Here is an 11,002-nt window from a genome sequence, read left to right on the forward strand (position 1 = left end):
GCCATTTACTCACTTGCAGAAAGACTACAGCATAAGTTTAAGCCTTACACACCAGTTAATTCAATGGCAGAGAGAATGACAAACAGCAGAACAGGGACAAAATGAAGTGCTGATGCCCTATTAGACAGCTGAGAAATGAAACACAAGACACAAGTGCATGAGAAACTAAATTTCTCTAGGTAAGAATCCCCCAGCTGCTCACTGAAGCTCCTGGTTACAAAACATCCTAGGTCAAAGAAGCTTAGACAACCTTCCTGCTTCTCTTAACTCCCATGGTAATTTTTCATAGAGCAAGAAGTGAAAAGACTGACTTACCATGTGCACTGCTGGCTGAAGGGATGCAGGAGTTCCAAGGAATAGCTTGCAAACAGAGGGTGACAGTAGCTTCACAAAGCTCCCAAGACTGTATTGCTAGAGAGGTATTTTGTTTTGGGTTTTCTTTTTTTGGTTGGTTGTTTTGTTGATTTTGTTTGTTGTTTTTTTTTTTTCTTTCAGGAGTTAGAGAGGGGAGCAGGAAAGCAAAAATAAAAAGACAAATCCCAGCACCACAGTAGGTTGGTTGTTTTAAAGAAAAAAATCATTTCAACTTTACTTTTTTTTCATGAACACTTACAAAGAGAATACAAAAGTATTTTCATGAACCATACAGATTATTCTTTTGTTAAAATCTTATGGAAATCCAGGAAAGACAAAAATAAAGAACCTCAGGACAGAAACAAGACTAGAAAAAAATGGTAGAATGAGGTTCATCCTAGGAAAGAAAAAACTAAGGTAGGTAAGTCTGGTGGCTGTAAACTCTGTACAGACCACAGCTGAAATATTATTCTGATATTATTGCACAGCCTGGTTTAGAACCAGGGGAAGGAAAAAAAAAAAATAATCAAAGGGATCAAAGAGCACTTTGTACTGCACAGATCATGGTTTAACCACAAGTACTGTACTATGCACTGTAAACACATAGGAATACCTCAATAGCACAAGTGTAGTACAATAGTATTTAAATACCATGTATTTAAAATTATTTATTTTTTAAATACTCAATGTTTGGTTAAAAGTACCAACTAAATACTTCTTTGGTGATAGGAACATTTTGTGCGTGCTTTGGGTATACTGGGGTCAACAGGAGAGAAGAGAAAAGCATGCCTACAAGAACTGTACCACTCCACTCACTTTCAGAATCAAAGAATGATCCTTTACTGGTTTTTGTATCACAGCACAGATACCTCTGTGATACACTGAACAAAGGTGGGAGGGGAAATGATTTCTAAAAGGCAGAATTTTGGGGATTGCTGATAAGTACACTCAGCACCCTCCACAGCTCACAAGGAAACACCAAGCAAAAGTCCTACATGAGCTGAAGTCGGCGGCACCTCTGCCAAAGCGGAAAATTTTTACCCTCTGAGGAAGAAACTGAGCACTACCCAGAGCAGGCTCCTAGGGATACCAGTAGCCTTCCAGTACAAGGAAGGACAGTGCATTAGAAATGGAGTAGAAAGAGATGGTCCACACCAAGAAAAATTCCTGCATCAGCCAAGAAGGGATGTTGTGAATCACTCTTTATATTCTTATTGGTTCTGAAATGATTTGAACCCAACCCATAGGTTTCAGGAATGGTAACTTTGGAGGAAAGATCATGAACTGGCATAAATGGTCATTACCAATGAACAGTTGTGGCCTTCATCACTATCCCAAGATATGCTTCCAACTTTTACTCTGTGAAACAGTCCAGGGTGCATCACGGACTACAGCCTTCAGAGTTGTCCAGCATATTTTTTCCCAAGAAGCTGTATTTTTTCCTTAGTGACATGTTTTGATTCTTTCCTGTCCACATTTACAACATCTTCAAAGTCTATTCACTTGCCTTTATCCTCACAGGTCTCTGCCAACTTTCTAATTTAGAAACATTTACAAGTGTCCTTAAGGCACTACCTGACTCCTCTTGCAAATTATAGGGAAAAAACTGCATTAAGACAAAATTCTGCCAGGCATTCCTTCTCTTTAAATCACCAGACTTACACTATGGATGTACATACTGTTGTCATCACTGTATTTGGTTTGTAGTTCTTAAGGTTCTGCAGTTGCCTGTAAATCCACATTAGCATTTAACCGCCATCAATTTGAATCACTTCTTCCTGTTGGAAGGAATTCAAATGGATGTTTCGGAGAAAAAGAGATGTAACACTGCCAGGACCCACCCATTTTGTAATTAAACTCTAGGATATTGACATATGTATTCCATAAATGTTCTGCATTCATTGAGGTTCTTTCATTTTGCTTTTCATAATTATATGTATTTATCCACCAAGGTTTTAAAGTAACACAAACTGAAAATTGGTCAAAATTAATGGAGTTGGAGTTGACAGCTAAAGATTGAACAATGTGATTTCCAGCTAATTCCCAATCACACAGATTTCACCAGAACCAATTCTAAAACTGTTTTTAACTTTTCAACTGGAATATAAGTATTTTGATGCCCATAATTTTGTTAACCTCCCTATTTTGTATCCTGGGCTGCATAAAAAGCTCTGTCATATAAAAAGCCCTACCATATCCTGGGCTGCATAAAAAGTGCAACCCTTTACTCTCTTGAAACCCCATCTGGAGGGTGCACCCAGCTTTGAGGGTCCCAGTACAAAAATGACACGGACCTGTTAAAGCAAGTCCAGAGAAGGACCACCTTCTGGGACACCTCTCCTACGAAGAACACTGAGAGTCAGGGCTGTTCAGCTTGGAGAAGGTTCCAGGGAGACCTTATTGAAGCCTTGAAATATATAAAGTGGGGAGCTTACAAGAAAGACAGAGAGGCTTTTTATCAGGGCCTGCAGTGACAGGACAAGGGGCAACAGTTTTAAATTGAAAGAGGGTAGGTTTAAGTCAGACATAAGAGAAAAAAATGTTATGATGAGGGTGGTGAGACACTGGACGAAGTTGCCCAGAGAAGTTGTGAATGCCCCATCATTGCAAGTGTTCAAGGCCAGACTGGATAAAGCTTTGAGCAACCTGGTCTAGTGATAGATGTCCCTGTCCATGGCAGAGGGGTTGGACTAGATGATCTTTGAGGGTCCCCTCCAACCCAAACCATTCTGTGATTCCTCAGGTAGAACAAAAATAGTGGCAAAGGAATATGAACAACAGTGTAGAAATACAGGCATGATAAAACTTACCCCTCAAAATTACTTTCCTGTTTTTCTAACTGTTCTGCAGAAACCATCTCCTTTTTCCTTACTTATTGTGTCATCCTTTCTTGTATTGCACCAGAAAACTCAAGTATTAAAAACAATCCTTTCATACATCCATATATACTCAAAAAGCAGAAAACTTTGAAGGAAAGTATTTAATGCCATTTTAATCAGTTTTATCAGCCCAGAGAATAAGTGTTGGCCAAGAAAGTTACAGAAGAGGTGGAAAACCTAGAAAAGCATTTGCTAACCAGTAGCTCTGACTACTGGCCAATTTGATTCTAATCAAGACCATGGCAATATAGAAGGCAAACCAATGTGCACGGTTTACTATACATATTTCTCAAATTCGGCCCCGTATGCCCTGCTCCAAATCAGGATCCCAGCAACAAAAGCCCTGGGACCTGGATGAGGTTCCCTAGTGATAACAGAAAGGCAGTTTCCATTTTCTAGTTTTTACTCACCATCCCCCCCACCTACCTCCCCCCAAAACAAACAAACTAAACAACCAACTAAAAAAAACAAACAAACAAACAATAAACAATCAAACAAGCTTTGCCCATCAACATTAAACCACTCTCCAAAATCTTGGAAACAGATCATCTGTGATTTCTTGTTGCTGATTCACATAAAAGCCAAAATGGAAATGTGTGTCAAAACAGGCCTAAAAAAGCACAAAGGAAAGTAGAAGTTGAGATTCACAGGAATCTAGAACTAGCTTCATTCAGAATGTTCTCAAAAGGTCTCATTTGTTTATTACAAAAATTTTGATGGTACCACCTTTGTAAGATCTTTCAAGAAAGAAGAGTGTTTAGGGTGAGTGCCAAGCTATAACTAGCCATTAAAAGGACATAAGGATGCCTCAGCAGCACACTTCACTCTGTTGTCAGCTCTGCTACCAGTTATCTCAACAGTGGCCTTCACCTTCTGTCTCCATATTTCAAAGAGGCTACACTAGCACTGTCACAAACACTCAACAATTTTAACAACACTTTCATTTACTTTATTACTTCCTTCACCAAGTGACAGAGGAGTGGTGCTATGCTGGACCTTGGTATCACCAGCAAGGAGGGACTGGTGGGTAATGTGGAGCTCAAGGGCAGTCTGGGATGCAGTGACTATGAAATGGTGGAGACCAAGATCCTTAAGGCAGTGAGAAGGGCACACAGCAAGCTCACTACCCTGGACTTTGAGAGATAGCAGACTTTGGCCTCTTTGGGGATCTGCTTGGTAGAGTACCATGGGATAAAGCCCTGGAGGGAAGAGGGGCCCAATAAAGTTGGTTAATATTAAAGGAACACCTCCTCCAAGCTCAGGAGCAATGCATCCCAACAAAGAGGAAATCAGGTAAAAGTGCCAGGACACCTGAATGGATGAACATGCCGCTCCTGGACAAACTCAAACACAAAAAGGAAGCCTACAGATGGTGGAAGCAAGGACAGGTAGCCTGGGAGGAATATAGAGAAATTTTGAGCAGCCAGGAATCAGGTCAGGAAAGCTGAAGACCTGATAGAATGAAATCTGGCCAGGGACATCAAGGCCATCTAAGAAAAGCTCCTATAGCTAAGCCAGTAATAAAAGAAAGACAAGGGAAAACATGGGTTCTTCCCAGAGGAACTGAGAGACCTGGTTACCCAGGATACAGAGAAGACTGAAGTACTCAATGACTTCTTTGCCTCAGTCTTCACTTCCAAGTGCTCTAGCCACACTGCCCAAGTCACAGAGGGCAAAGGCAGGAACTGGGAGAATGATGAACTGCCCACTGTATGAGATCATCAGGTTCAAGACCATCTAAGGAACCAGTCCATGGGACCCGATGAGTTGCATCCACAGGTCCTGTGGGAACTGGTGGATGAAGTTTCTAAGCCACCTTCCATCGTATTTGAGAAGTCATGGTAGTCTGGTGAAATTCCCACTGACTAGAAAAGGACAAACATAATCCCCAGTTTTAAAAAGAGAAAAAAGGAAGACCTGGGGAACTACAGGCCAGTGAGTCTCACCTCTGTGCCTGGCAAGATCATGGAGCAGATCCTCCTGGAAACTATGCTAATGCACATGGAAAATAAGATGTGAATGGTGACAGCCAACGTGGTTTCACTAAGGGCAAATCATACATGAAGAATCTGGTGGCCTTCTATGATGAGGTTACAGCGTTGGTGGGTAAGGGAAGAGCAACTGACACCATCTACCTGGATTTGTGCAAAATGACACTGTCCCACATGACATCTTTCTCTTTAAATTGGAGGAACATGGATTTGATGGATGGACCACTTGGTGTATAGGGAATTGGCTGGATGGTCACACTCAAAGAATTGCAGTCACTGGTTCGATGTTCAGGTGGAGATCAGTGACAAGTGGTGTTCCTCAAGGGTTGGTACTGGCATCTGCATTGTTTAACATCTTTGTTGGTGACATGGACAATGGGACTGAGCACATGCTCAGCCAGTTTGCTGATGACACCAAGCTGTGTGGTGCAGTCAACATGCTGAATGGAAGGGATGCCATCCAGAGAGACTTTGACAAGCTTGAGAGGTGGGCCTGTGTGAACCTCCTGAAGTTCAACAAAGCCAAGTGCAAGGTCCTGCACCTGGGCCAGGGCAATCCCAAGCAGAGATACAGGCTCGGCAGAGAATGGATTGTGAACAAGCCTGAGGAGAAGGACTTGAAGGTGTTGGTTGACAAGAAGCTGAACGTGACCCAGCAATGTGTGCTTGCAGTCCAAAAAGCCAAATGTACCTTCAGCTGCATCAAAAGAAGTGTGACCAGCAGATCAAGGGAGGTGATTCTGCCCCTCTACTCTGCTCTCATGAGATCCCACCTGGTGTATTGTTTTCAGCAGAAGGACACGGACTTGCTGAAGCAAGTTCAGAGGAGGGCCATGACGATGACCAGAGGGCTGAAGTGCCTCTCCTATGAAGACAGGCTGAGAGAGTTGGGGTTGTTCAGCCTGGAGAAGGCTTTGGGGAGACCCTATAGCAGCCTTCCAGTAACTAAAGGGGACCTACAAAAATGCTGGAGATGGACTTTTTACAAGGGCAGGTAGTGACAGGACAAAAGGTAATGGAATTAAACTGAAAGACGGTAGATTTACATTAGATAGAAGGAAGAAATTCTCCACCATGAGGGTGGTGAGATACTGGAGCAGGTTGCCCAGAGAAGTGATGGATGTTCCATCATTTGAAGTGTTCAAGGCCAGGTTGGATGAGGCTTTGAGCAACGTGGTTTAGTGGAAGGTGTCCCTGCCCACAGGCGGCAGGTTGGAACTAGACTATCTTTAAGGTCCCTTCCAACCCAAACCATTCTATGATTCTATAAAATACAGTAGTCCTCCAATCTCCTAATTTCATATATTGTGTATCCATGTGCATCACTTCAGGCAGGAGGAAAGGAAGAAGGTAAAGCAGCGGGGAGAAAGAGAGACAGAACTACAGAATAATTGCTGCCAGTGTGAACTCTCTTCTCAGTTACTACCCTCTCCCTGTCAAGAAGGAAAAAGTATGAGGCAAAAAGAAAAAAAAAAAAAAAGGCAACAGACAGGGAGGCTTAATTCCATACAAATCACCTGTTACAACATGGAGTGACACACTATAAACAGAATAATTGAAGAGTCACCATATTTTCAGCATCATTATGCATACAATTAGCACTAAATCCAAAAGGCAAACCCAAACCAGAGTCCTTCGGATACACAGAGTCTTTGAAGAAACATAACTGTCTACCCTCCAGGGAGGAGGCAGATGGGAGCAGCACCCCAGCTCACTCAGCTGAGGATCAGCTCTCACCCTCAGGCTGCAGAGCTGTGTCCAGTGCCCTTGAATCACTATGCACATCAGGCTTTTTAAAAATTTCTTTCCAGACGTTAATGACATCCTCCACCTTCTTCTGAGGAATAACTGGATATTAATATACACTCTTTACATGAGATGAAATTCCTCTGCTTTTCCCCCCATCAAATTTAATTTTAACTGAAAAGCTCCAGCATGGGGATTGGACTAGATGATCTTTTGAAGTCCCTTCCAACCCCTAACATTTTCTGATTCTGAAAAACAGTTTAATAGGTAAAGAAAAAGCCGCACACACAAGAAAAGCAAAGCAAGGGATTCATTCACCACTTCCCATGGGCAGGCAGGTATTCAGCCATCTCCAGGCAAGCAGGGCTCCATCACACATAATGGTTACTTGGGAAGACAAATGCCATAACTCCACATCTTCTCCCCTTCCCCCAGCTTTACATGTTGAGCAGGACATCATATGGTCTGGAATATCCCTTTGGCCAGTTTGAGTCAGGTGTCCTGGCTGTGCCACTCCCAGTTTCATGTGCACCTGAAGCTTCCTGGCTGAAAAGTCCTTGACTTGGTGTAAAAATGGCTTGGCAACAGCCAAAACAGTGTATGACCAACATTCTTCTCACACTGAATCCAAAACAAAGCATGATACCAGCTAATAGGAACAGAAGTAAGTCTACCCCAGATGAAATTAGGACAATAAGGTCCAAAGCCTTCTCTCCATCCTTAAATGCAGATAGTACTCCCACCTACACAAGCTGTTTCTAAAATGCAATTATCCTCCAGTCCTGCTTGCAGGGGCATCTCAAAACCCAAATTAGTTAAGTTTTCTGGTTTTGTTACCTGTTTTTCCTTCTTCCATACCTACTTCTTTTTTATGATGAAGATGGCACAGGGTGCTCAGAGAGGTGGTAGATGTCCAATACCTGGAGACATTCAAGGTAGGGCCGGATGGGGCTCTGAGCAACCTGATCTAATTGAAGATGTCCCTGCTCATGGCAGGGGGTTGGACTAGATGACCTTCAAGGTCCTTTCCAACCCAAACTATTCTGTGATTCCTTTCATACTGAAAAATTACACTAGCAGTTACCTTCCCAATAAAGGATAAGGGCCATCAATATTTCTGACACGAACTCAAAATAAAGAGGTGCTCTAATTTGTATGAATAAAACCATAACCACTAGAATAATCTCTCATGATTTTCTCCTACTCCTTATAATTTCTCTTCACATCAGCCAAGATATATTGGTGCTCAAAGACAGCATGTGAACTAAAAGTTAACGACATTGACCAGAAGTGTCACTTTTTCCTTTCAGGCTAGCTGAGTGCCAAAAGTGAGACATGATGTTCTAGTGACACCTATGTGCTATTTCCTCCTTTCTTCCCAGTCCCAGGGAAATGCACATACTTTCCATTAGATGGTCCAAGGTGAGGGGCAGCATGTGTACATACATATCTATGTACATGCACACACATATATATACACACATAGATATATCTAACACAAAGAGATATTTAACACAACTGTCAGTATGATTGCCTTCACCAGCTCTTCAGTCCTTGACGGTCCATAACAATTCATCTCCTAAGTGCACACACAGTCAAGCAAATACAATTCATCTGGTCCATAAACAGATGCTGCGAAGGGTCTGCTTTCTCACAAGACCCTCTAGAGCAGGCTGAAGGGGGGTTACAGGCTAGATTATTAGACTCTGTTGGGAAAGGACCAAAGCCGGTTCCTTTTCAGCTAGAGATGGTACCTGTGCCATGTATTATTATGCCACTGTACTTAAATTTGTCAGTGTACAGTTTTGAGTCTGACCAGAAAATCCCTTTCTGGACATCCTTCTGGCTGCATGCTGGCAAATAACAGAGATAAGAAACGGCAAAGCCTGAGCAAGAGACAGGCTGCAAAAAAGTGAAGGCACCCAGCACGTTAAAAAGATCGTTGCCACTTTCTGCTCTACCAGTGACCTCTTGTGGGAACGGTGGGAAACAACAGCCCCCTCTTTCCCTCTCCATAGCCTTTCCGAGCGACACCCTGCACAAAGGCATTAAAAATGTGCCGGAGTCCACACATTTACAGGACATTCAGTAGTTTGCAAATTGAAGAATGGCTTAAAAATTATTGCAAGCTGAGAAACTAGGGACAGGATAAGAAGGAAGATGCTCTCATTGATAAATGAGTAGGGATAAAAGTCACGGATGAAGCCGAAATTTTAGAAATGTTGTATTCTGGACTGTATTACAAAATAAGCGAGCTTTTTTAATAACGAAGAACCCTACAGAAATTACTTTGGAAGGATAAATAATGAGAAATCACACTGTAATCTCTACAAGGTAGGAAGCAGAAGTGCTATGTAAGGCAAAGTACCATAGAAAACTAAACTTGCAGTAGCAGCTCAGCACTAACGTGACACGCTCCCTTTCACTAGTGTTCCCATTGGATGTGGAGCAGGCTGCTTAAAGCAAACTTTTAATGGGTATTCATCACCCGCATGTTTCTCCACCTAATGGTTGTCTGAATTAAGATCCTCTAAGAACAGTCTGTGGTGCAACTGAAGCCATGGGAAAAGCTGTGCTTTGAATAGGAAAAAAAAAAAAAAAATCACCACATTATGGTAAGTATTCTCAGCATCAGCACCTAACATCACAGGATTAGCTTTGACAGGTTTTTCTGTCTCAGTTTGCCATCTGAAAATGGAAACTGTTTGTTGGTCAAACAGGACTATAATGACAATTGCATACCTCTGTGCTGCTCTATGTGGCACCTGCAAAAGTGTTTTCACAGCAGGATGTAAATAACATGCAATGAATTAGTATTAGGGCCACACATATTAAATGAGCACTAACAAGGCTACTTACTACAGTTAAGGTCTTGTTGAAAAAAGTTTGCAGTTCAAAAAATAAGGAAAGGATCATATTATTAACAATATGCACTTCACTTCCAGTTTGTCCTAGCTTTTGAATGGTTGAATTCGCAGATTTATTTTAAAACACATGAACTTACCTTATCAAAAGAAAAATAAACAATCCAGGAGAGTCACACTGAATGCATAGTAGGTAGGATCAAAAAAAAATTGTATTATCACAAGAGCTCACCTCATCCTAACAGAGTAAACATTAGCAGCAGTAGGTTTTATGTGGAAGAGCAAAATGTGGAAGCTATTGGAATTTAAAAAACACTTTGCCCAGGACTTTCTTAGTAGTTTGGCAATAATACAGAAATAGTGAGATTCTAATCTTTGGCTCCAGCAATCAGTGTGATTTAATCAAGAGACTTCTGTGCTTTCCATAACCTTGACCTTTTTGTGTTGTTTTTTTTTTTTTTTTTCAATCTGTCTATTCTCTCTTCCTTACTGTCCTTTTTCATCACCTGTTCAAACCCAGTCTCCACATGTCCCCTCTACTATTAAATTTCTACTTTTGATACTCATTTGTCCAACTTGTCCCAGTTCCATCCCTCCAATTTCACATCCAACAAAGGCAAGTATTAGGGAAACTTGGAAGTGAAGACACAAAATATTCTGTCATTCATTTTATCTCTCCTCAGCCTCAGCTTAAAACTAGTTTTCCTACCAATCTCAACTCATACTAGTTAATGTGATTTGGCCTGCTCCCAGAACTAGCAGCTCAGTCCTCAATTCAAGAAACATCTTCAAACCATCAGAACACTGCACTGCATATAGAAGATCTAGGTGTCTGCTCTCAGCCCTGTGCACGAACCCGTTCAGCTCTAAACTGTACCCTAGCTAACCACATCCTTGCCAAAATGTAACCAAAAGCCTACAGCAGCTCTTTGGATATGGAAAAAGCACAGCTCTTGACCAAATTCAGCCAGGGATTTTTCTTAATCTCGAAACAATTGAAAATATTTAATCCTGAAGTAAAGCTTATCCATTTTACCAAAAGAAATATGATGTCTGAGCACGTAAAAGCTTTGAGCATCTAAAAATAGACTTTCTCATTTAAAAATGGAAGAAATGACACTTTTCCTCATACCTATGAGCCACAGCACACATAAGTATCACAAGAGAT

The sequence above is a fragment of the Patagioenas fasciata genome, chromosome 1, assembly GCF_037038585.1.
Source record: "Patagioenas fasciata isolate bPatFas1 chromosome 1, bPatFas1.hap1, whole genome shotgun sequence".
Taxonomy (NCBI): domain Eukaryota; kingdom Metazoa; phylum Chordata; class Aves; order Columbiformes; family Columbidae; genus Patagioenas; species Patagioenas fasciata.